This window comes from Rhinoderma darwinii, assembly GCF_050947455.1.
Source record: "Rhinoderma darwinii isolate aRhiDar2 chromosome 5 unlocalized genomic scaffold, aRhiDar2.hap1 SUPER_5_unloc_11, whole genome shotgun sequence".
Lineage (NCBI taxonomy): Eukaryota > Metazoa > Chordata > Amphibia > Anura > Rhinodermatidae > Rhinoderma > Rhinoderma darwinii.
The window spans coordinates 140,994-157,477 of NW_027461767.1; the positions used below are offsets into that span (position 1 = coordinate 140,994).

At 47.7% G+C, this 16,484-nt stretch overlaps 11 non-coding genes across 11 annotated transcripts; all 11 read left to right on the plus strand.

The window, feature by feature from the left end:
* The first annotated feature begins 989 nt into the window (after positions 1-989).
* LOC142684841 (U2 spliceosomal RNA) lies at positions 990-1,180 on the plus strand. Its single transcript, XR_012854426.1, has one exon. It is a non-coding gene; the product is annotated as a U2 spliceosomal RNA (small nuclear RNA).
* Positions 1,181-2,464: 1,284 nt separating this feature from the next.
* LOC142684844 (U2 spliceosomal RNA) lies at positions 2,465-2,655 on the plus strand. The gene has a single exon (XR_012854428.1). It is a non-coding gene; the product is annotated as a U2 spliceosomal RNA (small nuclear RNA).
* A 1,268-nt stretch (positions 2,656-3,923) lies between these two features.
* LOC142684845 (U2 spliceosomal RNA) lies at positions 3,924-4,114 on the plus strand. The gene has a single exon (XR_012854429.1). It is a non-coding gene; the product is annotated as a U2 spliceosomal RNA (small nuclear RNA).
* A 1,274-nt stretch (positions 4,115-5,388) lies between these two features.
* Positions 5,389-5,579, plus strand: LOC142684846 (U2 spliceosomal RNA). Its single transcript, XR_012854430.1, has one exon. It is a non-coding gene; the product is annotated as a U2 spliceosomal RNA (small nuclear RNA).
* A 1,296-nt stretch (positions 5,580-6,875) lies between these two features.
* On the plus strand, positions 6,876-7,066 carry LOC142685109 (U2 spliceosomal RNA). Its single transcript, XR_012854668.1, has one exon. It is a non-coding gene; the product is annotated as a U2 spliceosomal RNA (small nuclear RNA).
* A 1,280-nt stretch (positions 7,067-8,346) lies between these two features.
* LOC142684847 (U2 spliceosomal RNA) lies at positions 8,347-8,537 on the plus strand. Its single transcript, XR_012854431.1, has one exon. It is a non-coding gene; the product is annotated as a U2 spliceosomal RNA (small nuclear RNA).
* A 1,292-nt stretch (positions 8,538-9,829) lies between these two features.
* On the plus strand, positions 9,830-10,020 carry LOC142684848 (U2 spliceosomal RNA). The gene has a single exon (XR_012854432.1). It is a non-coding gene; the product is annotated as a U2 spliceosomal RNA (small nuclear RNA).
* A 1,288-nt stretch (positions 10,021-11,308) lies between these two features.
* On the plus strand, positions 11,309-11,499 carry LOC142684849 (U2 spliceosomal RNA). Its single transcript, XR_012854433.1, has one exon. It is a non-coding gene; the product is annotated as a U2 spliceosomal RNA (small nuclear RNA).
* A 1,288-nt stretch (positions 11,500-12,787) lies between these two features.
* Positions 12,788-12,978, plus strand: LOC142684850 (U2 spliceosomal RNA). Its single transcript, XR_012854434.1, has one exon. It is a non-coding gene; the product is annotated as a U2 spliceosomal RNA (small nuclear RNA).
* A 1,292-nt stretch (positions 12,979-14,270) lies between these two features.
* On the plus strand, positions 14,271-14,461 carry LOC142684851 (U2 spliceosomal RNA). The gene has a single exon (XR_012854435.1). It is a non-coding gene; the product is annotated as a U2 spliceosomal RNA (small nuclear RNA).
* A 1,292-nt stretch (positions 14,462-15,753) lies between these two features.
* Positions 15,754-15,944, plus strand: LOC142684852 (U2 spliceosomal RNA). The gene has a single exon (XR_012854436.1). It is a non-coding gene; the product is annotated as a U2 spliceosomal RNA (small nuclear RNA).
* Positions 15,945-16,484: the final 540 nt, after the last annotated feature.

Here is a 16,484-nt window from a genome sequence, read left to right on the forward strand (position 1 = left end):
GCCACTGATTGATTGATTGATTGATTGATTGATTGATTGATTGATTGATTGATTGCAGCACAACAGTCAAATAGTGGAGTGGAGTAGGGGAACAGCAAACAGCCAATAAAGCAGCCCGCCCGCTCGCCTGCCCGCCACAATGGACCTACCTGTGTACACTAGATGGATGTGATGGAATGTACTGTCGTCCCTACATTTCAAGAAGAAGTAAGAATTGCAGTTGCAACAAAGCCTTTGCCTACAAAGAGAGCAGCAATTTGGATTTGTTACTATGTTACCTAGAAGAATAACAAACTGTGCAAGGATGGAGGTTGTAGGAGCAAGGAGAAGTTGTCTGTAAAGTTGGTGGATGCCTATTTTCCATTTTGCAGTCCCTTGTCTCCCTCTTGTGGCCTCCTGGAGGCAACTAGCTGTGCAAAAAAAAGACAGCCTGGCGGCCGGCTGTTGCAGTGTTGCCCTCTCAGGCAACACTGAGTGACTGACTGAGCCTCACCGTCTTATATAAAGTTCAGACGGAACTTTGCACGTGTCATAGTGGAGCCCTCAGGATTCCAGAGCCAGCTTTCTGACATCATAATGGGGCCTCAGAGATAAAAGCCTGGGCCCAGGCAGTGTTGGTCAGTGCTGCTCAGCAGGCAGCACTGGACTGGACTGGATTACAGCTGATACAAGGTGTGAAGGAACAAGGGGTGGCTGTGGGCATGCACTTGCTGCCGCTGCCAGTGTTTATCTGCATGGCAGCAGGGCATTTGGGCGTTGCCAGGAAGGCGTTTTTATGTAGATTCCTCCTCTTTCAGCACTGCATTGTGGTGCAAGCAAAAGAAGCAAATCCTGTCTGGCTTCCTCTCCGGCCTTTATTCACCTCCCGTGTAGCTGTGAGTGTGTGAGCCTGCAGGGCCCCATGGAATTGCCTAGAAGTAGGCTGAATCGCTGCAAGGGCTGAACAGCAGTATCGGGCAGGCTCGGGCAACGCGCGGCCCGTTCGGGTTATCGCTTCTCGGCCTTTTGGCTAAGATCAAGTGTAGTATCTGTTCTTATCAGTTTAATATCTGATACGTCCCCTATCTGGGGACCATATATTAAATGGATTTTTAGAACAGGGAGATGGAAATAGAGCTTGCTCTGTCCACTCCACGCATTGACCTGGTATTGCAGTATTTCCAGGACCGGTGCACCCTTTCCTTATGTGTTGACTAAAAGCAGATTCCAAAAGTGTTTTTTGTCTTTGCTATTGTTTCTGTCTTTCTGAAGGGATCTCCCCTTTTAATCCCATTATTTCAACACCTGTTGGACAATGCATGAGTGATAATGAGCTCATTGATTAAATGCAATTAATGAATAGATTGCCACCTCTTGTTGTGTGTCGTCTGTGTTTCTGTGTTTCCGGCATTTCACATTGGAACACCTCATTCACCTTCCTTGTCTTCTCTCCGCCCTCCCTTTTAGGTAAGTTAAAGAGCTGCACCTGAGCCAGCCACTGATTGATTGATTGATTGATTGATTGATTGATTGATTGATTGATTGATGCAGCACAACAGTCAAATAGTGGAGTGGAGTAGGGGAACAGCAAACAGCCAATAAAGCAGCCCGCCCGCTCGCCTGCCCGCCACAATGGACCTACCTGTGTACACTAGATGGATGTGATGGAATGTACTGTCGTCCCTACATTTCAAGAAGAAGTAAGAATTGCAGTTGCAACAAAGCCTTGCTTGCCTACAAAGAGAGCAGCAATTTGGATTTGTTACTATGTTACCTAGAAGAATAACAAACTGTGCAAGGATGGAGGTTGTAGGAGCAAGGAGAAGTTGTCTGTAAAGTTGGTGGATGCCTATTTTCCATTTTGCAGTCCCTTGTCTCCCTCTTGTGGCCTCCTGGAGGCAACTAGCTGTGCAAAAAAAAGACAGCCTGGCGGCCGGCTGTTGCAGTGTTGCCCTCTCAGGCAACACTGAGTGACTGACTGAGCCTCACCGTCTTATATAAAGTTCAGACGGAACTTTGCACGTGTCATAGTGGAGCCCTCAGGATTCCAGAGCCAGCTTTCTGACATCATAATGGGGCCTCAGAGATAAAAGCCTGGGCCCAGGCAGTGTTGGTCAGTGCTGCTCAGCAGGCAGCACTGGACTGGACTGGATTACAGCTGATACAAGGTGTGAAGGAACAAGGGGTGGCTGTGGGCATGCACTTGCTGCCGCTGCCAGTGTTTATCTGCATGGCAGCAGGGCATTTGGGCGTTGCCAGGAAGGCGTTTTTATGTAGATTCCTCCTCTTTCAGCACTGCATTGTGGTGCAAGCAAAAGAAGCAAATCCTGTCTGGCTTCCTCTCCGGCCTTTATTCACCTCCCGTGTAGCTGTGAGTGTGTGAGCCTGCAGGGCCCCATGGAATTGCCTAGAAGTAGGCTGAATCGCTGCAAGGGCTGAACAGCAGTATCGGGCAGGCTCGGGCAACGCGCGGCCCGTTCGGGTTATCGCTTCTCGGCCTTTTGGCTAAGATCAAGTGTAGTATCTGTTCTTATCAGTTTAATATCTGATACGTCCCCTATCTGGGGACCATATATTAAATGGATTTTTAGAACAGGGAGATGGAAATAGAGCTTGCTCTGTCCACTCCACGCATTGACCTGGTATTGCAGTATTTCCAGGACCGGTGCACCCTTTCCTTATGTGTTGACTAAAAGCAGATTCCAAAAGTGTTTTTTGTCTTTGCTATTGTTTCTGTCTTTCTGAAGGGATCTCCCCTTTTAATCCCATTATTTCAACACCTGTTGGACAATGCATGAGTGATAATGAGCTCATTGATTAAATGCAATTAATGAATAGATTGCCACCTCTTGTTGTGTGTCGTCTGTGTTTCTGTGTTTCCGGCATTTCACATTGGAACACCTCATTCACCTTCCTTGTCTTCTCTCCGCCCTCCCTTTTAGGTAAGTTAAAGAGCTGCACCTGAGCCAGCCACTGATTGATTGATTGATTGATTGATTGATTGATGCAGCACAACAGTCAAATAGTGGAGTGGAGTAGGGGAACAGCAAACAGCCAATAAAGCAGCCCGCCCGCTCGCCTGCCCGCCACAATGGACCTACCTGTGTACACTAGATGGATGTGATGGAATGTACTGTCGTCCCTACATTTCAAGAAGAAGTAAGAATTGCAGTTGCAACAAAGCCTTGCTTGCCTACAAAGAGAGCAGCAATTTGGATTTGTTACTATGTTACCTAGAAGAATAACAAACTGTGCAAGGATGGAGGTTGTAGGAGCAAGGAGAAGTTGTCTGTAAAGTTGGTGGATGCCTATTTTCCATTTTGCAGTCCCTTGTCTCCCTCTTGTGGCCTCCTGGAGGCAACTAGCTGTGCAAAAAAAAGACAGCCTGGCGGCCGGCTGTTGCAGTGTTGCCCTCTCAGGCAACACTGAGTGACTGACTGAGCCTCACCGTCTTATATAAAGTTCAGACGGAACTTTGCACGTGTCATAGTGGAGCCCTCAGGATTCCAGAGCCAGCTTTCTGACATCATAATGGGGCCTCAGAGATAAAAGCCTGGGCCCAGGCAGTGTTGGTCAGTGCTGCTCAGCAGGCAGCACTGGACTGGACTGGATTACAGCTGATACAAGGTGTGAAGGAACAAGGGGTGGCTGTGGGCATGCACTTGCTGCCGCTGCCAGTGTTTATCTGCATGGCAGCAGGGCATTTGGGCGTTGCCAGGAAGGCGTTTTTATGTAGATTCCTCCTCTTTCAGCACTGCATTGTGGTGCAAGCAAAAGAAGCAAATCCTGTCTGGCTTCCTCTCCGGCCTTTATTCACCTCCCGTGTAGCTGTGAGTGTGTGAGCCTGCAGGGCCCCATGGAATTGCCTAGAAGTAGGCTGAATCGCTGCAAGGGCTGAACAGCAGTATCGGGCAGGCTCGGGCAACGCGCGGCCCGTTCGGGTTATCGCTTCTCGGCCTTTTGGCTAAGATCAAGTGTAGTATCTGTTCTTATCAGTTTAATATCTGATACGTCCCCTATCTGGGGACCATATATTAAATGGATTTTTAGAACAGGGAGATGGAAATAGAGCTTGCTCTGTCCACTCCACGCATTGACCTGGTATTGCAGTATTTCCAGGACCGGTGCACCCTTTCCTTATGTGTTGACTAAAAGCAGATTCCAAAAGTGTTTTTTGTCTTTGCTATTGTTTCTGTCTTTCTGAAGGGATCTCCCCTTTTAATCCCATTATTTCAACACCTGTTGGACAATGCATGAGTGATAATGAGCTCATTGATTAAATGCAATTAATGAATAGATTGCCACCTCTTGTTGTGTGTCGTCTGTGTTTCTGTGTTTCCGGCATTTCACATTGGAACACCTCATTCACCTTCCTTGTCTTCTCTCCGCCCTCCCTTTTAGGTAAGTTAAAGAGCTGCACCTGAGCCAGCCACTGATTGATTGATTGATTGATTGATTGATTGATTGATTGATTGATTGATGCAGCACAACAGTCAAATAGTGGAGTGGAGTAGGGGAACAGCAAACAGCCAATAAAGCAGCCCGCCCGCTCGCCTGCCCGCCACAATGGACCTACCTGTGTACACTAGATGGATGTGATGGAATGTACTGTCGTCCCTACATTTCAAGAAGAAGTAAGAATTGCAGTTGCAACAAAGCCTTGCTTGCCTACAAAGAGAGCAGCAATTTGGATTTGTTACTATGTTACCTAGAAGAATAACAAACTGTGCAAGGATGGAGGTTGTAGGAGCAAGGAGAAGTTGTCTGTAAAGTTGGTGGATGCCTATTTTCCATTTTGCAGTCCCTTGTCTCCCTCTTGTGGCCTCCTGGAGGCAACTAGCTGTGCAAAAAAAAGACAGCCTGGCGGCCGGCTGTTGCAGTGTTGCCCTCTCAGGCAACACTGAGTGACTGACTGAGCCTCACCGTCTTATATAAAGTTCAGACGGAACTTTGCACGTGTCATAGTGGAGCCCTCAGGATTCCAGAGCCAGCTTTCTGACATCATAATGGGGCCTCAGAGATAAAAGCCTGGGCCCAGGCAGTGTTGGTCAGTGCTGCTCAGCAGGCAGCACTGGACTGGACTGGATTACAGCTGATACAAGGTGTGAAGGAACAAGGGGTGGCTGTGGGCATGCACTTGCTGCCGCTGCCAGTGTTTATCTGCATGGCAGCAGGGCATTTGGGCGTTGCCAGGAAGGCGTTTTTATGTAGATTCCTCCTCTTTCAGCACTGCATTGTGGTGCAAGCAAAAGAAGCAAATCCTGTCTGGCTTCCTCTCCGGCCTTTATTCACCTCCCGTGTAGCTGTGAGTGTGTGAGCCTGCAGGGCCCCATGGAATTGCCTAGAAGTAGGCTGAATCGCTGCAAGGGCTGAACAGCAGTATCGGGCAACGCGCGGCCCGTTCGGGTTATCGCTTCTCGGCCTTTTGGCTAAGATCAAGTGTAGTATCTGTTCTTATCAGTTTAATATCTGATACGTCCCCTATCTGGGGACCATATATTAAATGGATTTTTAGAACAGGGAGATGGAAATAGAGCTTGCTCTGTCCACTCCACGCATTGACCTGGTATTGCAGTATTTCCAGGACCGGTGCACCCTTTCCTTATGTGTTGACTAAAAGCAGATTCCAAAAGTGTTTTTTGTCTTTGCTATTGTTTCTGTCTTTCTGAAGGGATCTCCCCTTTTAATCCCATTATTTCAACACCTGTTGGACAATGCATGAGTGATAATGAGCTCATTGATTAAATGCAATTAATGAATAGATTGCCACCTCTTGTTGTGTGTCGTCTGTGTTTCTGTGTTTCCGGCATTTCACATTGGAACACCTCATTCACCTTCCTTGTCTTCTCTCCGCCCTCCCTTTTAGGTAAGTTAAAGAGCTGCACCTGAGCCAGCCACTGATTGATTGATTGATTGATTGATTGATTGATTGATTGATTGATTGATTGATTGATTGATGCAGCACAACAGTCAAATAGTGGAGTGGAGTAGGGGAACAGCAAACAGCCAATAAAGCAGCCCGCCCGCTCGCCTGCCCGCCACAATGGACCTACCTGTGTACACTAGATGGATGTGATGGAATGTACTGTCGTCCCTACATTTCAAGAAGAAGTAAGAATTGCAGTTGCAACAAAGCCTTGCTTGCCTACAAAGAGAGCAGCAATTTGGATTTGTTACTATGTTACCTAGAAGAATAACAAACTGTGCAAGGATGGAGGTTGTAGGAGCAAGGAGAAGTTGTCTGTAAAGTTGGTGGATGCCTATTTTCCATTTTGCAGTCCCTTGTCTCCCTCTTGTGGCCTCCTGGAGGCAACTAGCTGTGCAAAAAAAAGACAGCCTGGCGGCCGGCTGTTGCAGTGTTGCCCTCTCAGGCAACACTGAGTGACTGACTGAGCCTCACCGTCTTATATAAAGTTCAGACGGAACTTTGCACGTGTCATAGTGGAGCCCTCAGGATTCCAGAGCCAGCTTTCTGACATCATAATGGGGCCTCAGAGATAAAAGCCTGGGCCCAGGCAGTGTTGGTCAGTGCTGCTCAGCAGGCAGCACTGGACTGGACTGGATTACAGCTGATACAAGGTGTGAAGGAACAAGGGGTGGCTGTGGGCATGCACTTGCTGCCGCTGCCAGTGTTTATCTGCATGGCAGCAGGGCATTTGGGCGTTGCCAGGAAGGCGTTTTTATGTAGATTCCTCCTCTTTCAGCACTGCATTGTGGTGCAAGCAAAAGAAGCAAATCCTGTCTGGCTTCCTCTCCGGCCTTTATTCACCTCCCGTGTAGCTGTGAGTGTGTGAGCCTGCAGGGCCCCATGGAATTGCCTAGAAGTAGGCTGAATCGCTGCAAGGGCTGAACAGCAGTATCGGGCAGGCTCGGGCAACGCGCGGCCCGTTCGGGTTATCGCTTCTCGGCCTTTTGGCTAAGATCAAGTGTAGTATCTGTTCTTATCAGTTTAATATCTGATACGTCCCCTATCTGGGGACCATATATTAAATGGATTTTTAGAACAGGGAGATGGAAATAGAGCTTGCTCTGTCCACTCCACGCATTGACCTGGTATTGCAGTATTTGCAGGACCGGTGCACCCTTTCCTTATGTGTTGACTAAAAGCAGATTCCAAAAGTGTTTTTTGTCTTTGCTATTGTTTCTGTCTTTCTGAAGGGATCTCCCCTTTTAATCCCATTATTTCAACACCTGTTGGACAATGCATGAGTGATAATGAGCTCATTGATTAAATGCAATTAATGAATAGATTGCCACCTCTTGTTGTGTGTCGTCTGTGTTTCTGTGTTTCCGGCATTTCACATTGGAACACCTCATTCACCTTCCTTGTCTTCTCTCCGCCCTCCCTTTTAGGTAAGTTAAAGAGCTGCACCTGAGCCAGCCACTGATTGATTGATTGATTGATTGATTGATTGATTGATTGATTGATGCAGCACAACAGTCAAATAGTGGAGTGGAGTAGGGGAACAGCAAACAGCCAATAAAGCAGCCCGCCCGCTCGCCTGCCCGCCACAATGGACCTACCTGTGTACACTAGATGGATGTGATGGAATGTACTGTCGTCCCTACATTTCAAGAAGAAGTAAGAATTGCAGTTGCAACAAAGCCTTGCTTGCCTACAAAGAGAGCAGCAATTTGGATTTGTTACTATGTTACCTAGAAGAATAACAAACTGTGCAAGGATGGAGGTTGTAGGAGCAAGGAGAAGTTGTCTGTAAAGTTGGTGGATGCCTATTTTCCATTTTGCAGTCCCTTGTCTCCCTCTTGTGGCCTCCTGGAGGCAACTAGCTGTGCAAAAAAAAGACAGCCTGGCGGCCGGCTGTTGCAGTGTTGCCCTCTCAGGCAACACTGAGTGACTGACTGAGCCTCACCGTCTTATATAAAGTTCAGACGGAACTTTGCACGTGTCATAGTGGAGCCCTCAGGATTCCAGAGCCAGCTTTCTGACATCATAATGGGGCCTCATAGATAAAAGCCTGGGCCCAGGCAGTGTTGGTCAGTGCTGCTCAGCAGGCAGCACTGGACTGGACTGGATTACAGCTGATACAAGGTGTGAAGGAACAAGGGGTGGCTGTGGGCATGCACTTGCTGCCGCTGCCAGTGTTTATCTGCATGGCAGCAGGGCATTTGGGCGTTGCCAGGAAGGCGTTTTTATGTAGATTCCTCCTCTTTCAGCACTGCATTGTGGTGCAAGCAAAAGAAGCAAATCCTGTCTGGCTTCCTCTCCGGCCTTTATTCACCTCCCGTGTAGCTGTGAGTGTGTGAGCCTGCAGGGCCCCATGGAATTGCCTAGAAGTAGGCTGAATCGCTGCAAGGGCTGAACAGCAGTATCGGGCAGGCTCGGGCAACGCGCGGCCCGTTCGGGTTATCGCTTCTCGGCCTTTTGGCTAAGATCAAGTGTAGTATCTGTTCTTATCAGTTTAATATCTGATACGTCCCCTATCTGGGGACCATATATTAAATGGATTTTTAGAACAGGGAGATGGAAATAGAGCTTGCTCTGTCCACTCCACGCATTGACCTGGTATTGCAGTATTTCCAGGACCGGTGCACCCTTTCCTTATGTGTTGACTAAAAGCAGATTCCAAAAGTGTTTTTTGTCTTTGCTATTGTTTCTGTCTTTCTGAAGGGATCTCCCCTTTTAATCCCATTATTTCAACACCTGTTGGACAATGCATGAGTGATAATGAGCTCATTGATTAAATGCAATTAATGAATAGATTGCCACCTCTTGTTGTGTGTCGTCTGTGTTTCTGTGTTTCCGGCATTTCACATTGGAACACCTCATTCACCTTCCTTGTCTTCTCTCCGCCCTCCCTTTTAGGTAAGTTAAAGAGCTGCACCTGAGCCAGCCACTGATTGATTGATTGATTGATTGATTGATTGATTGATTGATTGATTGATTGATTGATGCAGCACAACAGTCAAATAGTGGAGTGGAGTAGGGGAACAGCAAACAGCCAATAAAGCAGCCCGCCCGCTCGCCTGCCCGCCACAATGGACCTACCTGTGTACACTAGATGGATGTGATGGAATGTACTGTCGTCCCTACATTTCAAGAAGAAGTAAGAATTGCAGTTGCAACAAAGCCTTGCTTGCCTACAAAGAGAGCAGCAATTTGGATTTGTTACTATGTTACCTAGAAGAATAACAAACTGTGCAAGGATGGAGGTTGTAGGAGCAAGGAGAAGTTGTCTGTAAAGTTGGTGGATGCCTATTTTCCATTTTGCAGTCCCTTGTCTCCCTCTTGTGGCCTCCTGGAGGCAACTAGCTGTGCAAAAAAAAGACAGCCTGGCGGCCGGCTGTTGCAGTGTTGCCCTCTCAGGCAACACTGAGTGACTGACTGAGCCTCACCGTCTTATATAAAGTTCAGACGGAACTTTGCACGTGTCATAGTGGAGCCCTCAGGATTCCAGAGCCAGCTTTCTGACATCATAATGGGGCCTCAGAGATAAAAGCCTGGGCCCAGGCAGTGTTGGTCAGTGCTGCTCAGCAGGCAGCACTGGACTGGACTGGATTACAGCTGATACAAGGTGTGAAGGAACAAGGGGTGGCTGTGGGCATGCACTTGCTGCCGCTGCCAGTGTTTATCTGCATGGCAGCAGGGCATTTGGGCGTTGCCAGGAAGGCGTTTTTATGTAGATTCCTCCTCTTTCAGCACTGCATTGTGGTGCAAGCAAAAGAAGCAAATCCTGTCTGGCTTCCTCTCCGGCCTTTATTCACCTCCCGTGTAGCTGTGAGTGTGTGAGCCTGCAGGGCCCCATGGAATTGCCTAGAAGTAGGCTGAATCGCTGCAAGGGCTGAACAGCAGTATCGGGCAGGCTCGGGCAACGCGCGGCCCGTTCGGGTTATCGCTTCTCGGCCTTTTGGCTAAGATCAAGTGTAGTATCTGTTCTTATCAGTTTAATATCTGATACGTCCCCTATCTGGGGACCATATATTAAATGGATTTTTAGAACAGGGAGATGGAAATAGAGCTTGCTCTGTCCACTCCACGCATTGACCTGGTATTGCAGTATTTCCAGGACCGGTGCACCCTTTCCTTATGTGTTGACTAAAAGCAGATTCCAAAAGTGTTTTTTGTCTTTGCTATTGTTTCTGTCTTTCTGAAGGGATCTCCCCTTTTAATCCCATTATTTCAACACCTGTTGGACAATGCATGAGTGATAATGAGCTCATTGATTAAATGCAATTAATGAATAGATTGCCACCTCTTGTTGTGTGTCGTCTGTGTTTCTGTGTTTCCGGCATTTCACATTGGAACACCTCATTCACCTTCCTTGTCTTCTCTCCGCCCTCCCTTTTAGGTAAGTTAAAGAGCTGCACCTGAGCCAGCCACTGATTGATTGATTGATTGATTGATTGATTGATTGATTGATTGATTGATTGATGCAGCACAACAGTCAAATAGTGGAGTGGAGTAGGGGAACAGCAAACAGCCAATAAAGCAGCCCGCCCGCTCGCCTGCCCGCCACAATGGACCTACCTGTGTACACTAGATGGATGTGATGGAATGTACTGTCGTCCCTACATTTCAAGAAGAAGTAAGAATTGCAGTTGCAACAAAGCTTTGCTTGCCTACAAAGAGAGCAGCAATTTGGATTTGTTACTATGTTACCTAGAAGAATAACAAACTGTGCAAGGATGGAGGTTGTAGGAGCAAGGAGAAGTTGTCTGTAAAGTTGGTGGATGCCTATTTTCCATTTTGCAGTCCCTTGTCTCCCTCTTGTGGCCTCCTGGAGGCAACTAGCTGTGCAAAAAAAAGACAGCCTGGCGGCCGGCTGTTGCAGTGTTGCCCTCTCAGGCAACACTGAGTGACTGACTGAGCCTCACCGTCTTATATAAAGTTCAGACGGAACTTTGCACGTGTCATAGTGGAGCCCTCAGGATTCCAGAGCCAGCTTTCTGACATCATAATGGGGCCTCAGAGATAAAAGCCTGGGCCCAGGCAGTGTTGGTCAGTGCTGCTCAGCAGGCAGCACTGGACTGGACTGGATTACAGCTGATACAAGGTGTGAAGGAACAAGGGGTGGCTGTGGGCATGCACTTGCTGCCGCTGCCAGTGTTTATCTGCATGGCAGCAGGGCATTTGGGCGTTGCCAGGAAGGCGTTTTTATGTAGATTCCTCCTCTTTCAGCACTGCATTGTGGTGCAAGCAAAAGAAGCAAATCCTGTCTGGCTTCCTCTCCGGCCTTTATTCACCTCCCGTGTAGCTGTGAGTGTGTGAGCCTGCAGGGCCCCATGGAATTGCCTAGAAGTAGGCTGAATCGCTGCAAGGGCTGAACAGCAGTATCGGGCAGGCTCGGGCAACGCGCGGCCCGTTCGGGTTATCGCTTCTCGGCCTTTTGGCTAAGATCAAGTGTAGTATCTGTTCTTATCAGTTTAATATCTGATACGTCCCCTATCTGGGGACCATATATTAAATGGATTTTTAGAACAGGGAGATGGAAATAGAGCTTGCTCTGTCCACTCCACGCATTGACCTGGTATTGCAGTATTTCCAGGACCGGTGCACCCTTTCCTTATGTGTTGACTAAAAGCAGATTCCAAAAGTGTTTTTTGTCTTTGCTATTGTTTCTGTCTTTCTGAAGGGATCTCCCCTTTTAATCCCATTATTTCAACACCTGTTGGACAATGCATGAGTGATAATGAGCTCATTGATTAAATGCAATTAATGAATAGATTGCCACCTCTTGTTGTGTGTCGTCTGTGTTTCTGTGTTTCCGGCATTTCACATTGGAACACCTCATTCACCTTCCTTGTCTTCTCTCCGCCCTCCCTTTTAGGTAAGTTAAAGAGCTGCACCTGAGCCAGCCACTGATTGATTGATTGATTGATTGATTGATTGATTGATTGATTGATTGATTGATGCAGCACAACAGTCAAATAGTGGAGTGGAGTAGGGGAACAGCAAACAGCCAATAAAGCAGCCCGCCCGCTCGCCTGCCCGCCACAATGGACCTACCTGTGTACACTAGATGGATGTGATGGAATGTACTGTCGTCCCTACATTTCAAGAAGAAGTAAGAATTGCAGTTGCAACAAAGCCTTGCTTGCCTACAAAGAGAGCAGCAATTTGGATTTGTTACTATGTTACCTAGAAGAATAACAAACTGTGCAAGGATGGAGGTTGTAGGAGCAAGGAGAAGTTGTCTGTAAAGTTGGTGGATGCCTATTTTCCATTTTGCAGTCCCTTGTCTCCCTCTTGTGGCCTCCTGGAGGCAACTAGCTGTGCAAAAAAAAGACAGCCTGGCGGCCGGCTGTTGCAGTGTTGCCCTCTCAGGCAACACTGAGTGACTGACTGAGCCTCACCGTCTTATATAAAGTTCAGACGGAACTTTGCACGTGTCATAGTGGAGCCCTCAGGATTCCAGAGCCAGCTTTCTGACATCATAATGGGGCCTCAGAGATAAAAGCCTGGGCCCAGGCAGTGTTGGTCAGTGCTGCTCAGCAGGCAGCACTGGACTGGACTGGATTACAGCTGATACAAGGTGTGAAGGAACAAGGGGTGGCTGTGGGCATGCACTTGCTGCCGCTGCCAGTGTTTATCTGCATGGCAGCAGGGCATTTGGGCGTTGCCAGGAAGGCGTTTTTATGTAGATTCCTCCTCTTTCAGCACTGCATTGTGGTGCAAGCAAAAGAAGCAAATCCTGTCTGGCTTCCTCTCCGGCCTTTATTCACCTCCCGTGTAGCTGTGAGTGTGTGAGCCTGCAGGGCCCCATGGAATTGCCTAGAAGTAGGCTGAATCGCTGCAAGGGCTGAACAGCAGTATCGGGCAGGCTCGGGCAACGCGCGGCCCGTTCGGGTTATCGCTTCTCGGCCTTTTGGCTAAGATCAAGTGTAGTATCTGTTCTTATCAGTTTAATATCTGATACGTCCCCTATCTGGGGACCATATATTAAATGGATTTTTAGAACAGGGAGATGGAAATAGAGCTTGCTCTGTCCACTCCACGCATTGACCTGGTATTGCAGTATTTCCAGGACCGGTGCACCCTTTCCTTATGTGTTGACTAAAAGCAGATTCCAAAAGTGTTTTTTGTCTTTGCTATTGTTTCTGTCTTTCTGAAGGGATCTCCCCTTTTAATCCCATTATTTCAACACCTGTTGGACAATGCATGAGTGATAATGAGCTCATTGATTAAATGCAATTAATGAATAGATTGCCACCTCTTGTTGTGTGTCGTCTGTGTTTCTGTGTTTCCGGCATTTCACATTGGAACACCTCATTCACCTTCCTTGTCTTCTCTCCGCCCTCCCTTTTAGGTAAGTTAAAGAGCTGCACCTGAGCCAGCCACTGATTGATTGATTGATTGATTGATTGATTGATTGATTGATTGATTGATTGATTGATGCAGCACAACAGTCAAATAGTGGAGTGGAGTAGGGGAACAGCAAACAGCCAATAAAGCAGCCCGCCCGCTCGCCTGCCCGCCACAATGGACCTACCTGTGTACACTAGATGGATGTGATGGAATGTACTGTCGTCCCTACATTTCAAGAAGAAGTAAGAATTGCAGTTGCAACAAAGCCTTGCTTGCCTACAAAGAGAGCAGCAATTTGGATTTGTTACTATGTTACCTAGAAGAATAACAAACTGTGCAAGGATGGAGGTTGTAGGAGCAAGGAGAAGTTGTCTGTAAAGTTGGTGGATGCCTATTTTCCATTTTGCAGTCCCTTGTCTCCCTCTTGTGGCCTCCTGGAGGCAACTAGCTGTGCAAAAAAAAGACAGCCTGGCGGCCGGCTGTTGCAGTGTTGCCCTCTCAGGCAACACTGAGTGACTGACTGAGCCTCACCGTCTTATATAAAGTTCAGACGGAACTTTGCACGTGTCATAGTGGAGCCCTCAGGATTCCAGAGCCAGCTTTCTGACATCATAATGGGGCCTCAGAGATAAAAGCCTGGGCCCAGGCAGTGTTGGTCAGTGCTGCTCAGCAGGCAGCACTGGACTGGACTGGATTACAGCTGATACAAGGTGTGAAGGAACAAGGGGTGGCTGTGGGCATGCACTTGCTGCCGCTGCCAGTGTTTATCTGCATGGCAGCAGGGCATTTGGGCGTTGCCAGGAAGGCGTTTTTATGTAGATTCCTCCTCTTTCAGCACTGCATTGTGGTGCAAGCAAAAGAAGCAAATCCTGTCTGGCTTCCTCTCCGGCCTTTATTCACCTCCCGTGTAGCTGTGAGTGTGTGAGCCTGCAGGGCCCCATGGAATTGCCTAGAAGTAGGCTGAATCGCTGCAAGGGCTGAACAGCAGTATCGGGCAGGCTCGGGCAACGCGCGGCCCGTTCGGGTTATCGCTTCTCGGCCTTTTGGCTAAGATCAAGTGTAGTATCTGTTCTTATCAGTTTAATATCTGATACGTCCCCTATCTGGGGACCATATATTAAATGGATTTTTAGAACAGGGAGATGGAAATAGAGCTTGCTCTGTCCACTCCACGCATTGACCTGGTATTGCAGTATTTCCAGGACCGGTGCACCCTTTCCTTATGTGTTGACTAAAAGCAGATTCCAAAAGTGTTTTTTGTCTTTGCTATTGTTTCTGTCTTTCTGAAGGGATCTCCCCTTTTAATCCCATTATTTCAACACCTGTTGGACAATGCATGAGTGATAATGAGCTCATTGATTAAATGCAATTAATGAATAGATTGCCACCTCTTGTTGTGTGTCGTCTGTGTTTCTGTGTTTCCGGCATTTCACATTGGAACACCTCATTCACCTTCCTTGTCTTCTCTCCGCCCTCCCTTTTAGGTAAGTTAAAGAGCTGCACCTGAGCCAGCCACTGATTGATTGATTGATTGATTGATTGATTGATTGATTGATTGATTGATTGATTGATGCAGCACAACAGTCAAATAGTGGAGTGGAGTAGGGGAACAGCAAACAGCCAATAAAGCAGCCCGCCCGCTCGCCTGCCCGCCACAATGGACCTACCTGTGTACACTAGATGGATGTGATGGAATGTACTGTCGTCCCTACATTTCAAGAAGAAGTAAGAATTGCAGTTGCAACAAAGCCTTGCTTGCCTACAAAGAGAGCAGCAATTTGGATTTGTTACTATGTTACCTAGAAGAATAACAAACTGTGCAAGGATGGAGGTTGTAGGAGCAAGGAGAAGTTGTCTGTAAAGTTGGTGGATGCCTATTTTCCATTTTGCAGTCCCTTGTCTCCCTCTTGTGGCCTCCTGGAGGCAACTAGCTGTGCAAAAAAAAGACAGCCTGGCGGCCGGCTGTTGCAGTGTTGCCCTCTCAGGCAACACTGAGTGACTGACTGAGCCTCACCGTCTTATATAAAGTTCAGACGGAACTTTGCACGTGTCATAGTGGAGCCCTCAGGATTCCAGAGCCAGCTTTCTGACATCATAATGGGGCCTCAGAGATAAAAGCCTGGGCCCAGGCAGTGTTGGTCAGTGCTGCTCAGCAGGCAGCACTGGACTGGACTGGATTACAGCTGATACAAGGTGTGAAGGAACAAGGGGTGGCTGTGGGCATGCACTTGCTGCCGCTGCCAGTGTTTATCTGCATGGCAGCAGGGCATTTGGGCGTTGCCAGGAAGGCGTTTTTATGTAGATTCCTCCTCTTTCAGCACTGCATTGTGGTGCAAGCAAAAGAAGCAAATCCTGTCTGGCTTCCTCTCCGGCCTTTATTCACCTCCCGTGTAGCTGTGAGTGTGTGAGCCTGCAGGGCCCCATGGAATTGCCTAGAAGTAGGCTGAATCGCTGCAAGGGCTGAACAGCAGTATCGGGCAGGCTCGGGCAACGCGCGGCCCGTTCGGGTTATCGCTTCTCGGCCTTTTGGCTAAGATCAAGTGTAGTATCTGTTCTTATCAGTTTAATATCTGATACGTCCCCTATCTGGGGACCATATATTAAATGGATTTTTAGAACAGGGAGATGGAAATAGAGCTTGCTCTGTCCACTCCACGCATTGACCTGGTATTGCAGTATTTCCAGGACCGGTGCACCCTTTCCTTATGTGTTGACTAAAAGCAGATTCCAAAAGTGTTTTTTGTCTTTGCTATTGTTTCTGTCTTTCTGAAGGGATCTCCCCTTTTAATCCCATTATTTCAACACCTGTTGGACAATGCATGAGTGATAATGAGCTCATTGATTAAATGCAATTAATGAATAGATTGCCACCTCTTGTTGTGTGTCGTCTGTGTTTCTGTGTTTCCGGCATTTCACATTGGAACACCTCATTCACCTTCCTTGTCTTCTCTCCGCCCTCCCTTTTAGGTAAGTTAAAGAGCTGCACCTGAGCCAGCCACTGATTGATTGATTGATTGATTGATTGATTGATTGATTGATTGATTGATTGATTGATGCAGCACAACAGTCAAATAGTGGAGTGGAGTAGGGGAACAGCAAACAGCCAATAAAGCAGCCCGCCCGCTCGCCTGCCCGCCACAATGGACCTACCTGTGTACACTAGATGGATGTGATGGAATGTACTGTCGTCCCTACATTTCAAGAAGAAGTAAGAATTGCAGTTGCAACAAAGCCTTGCTTG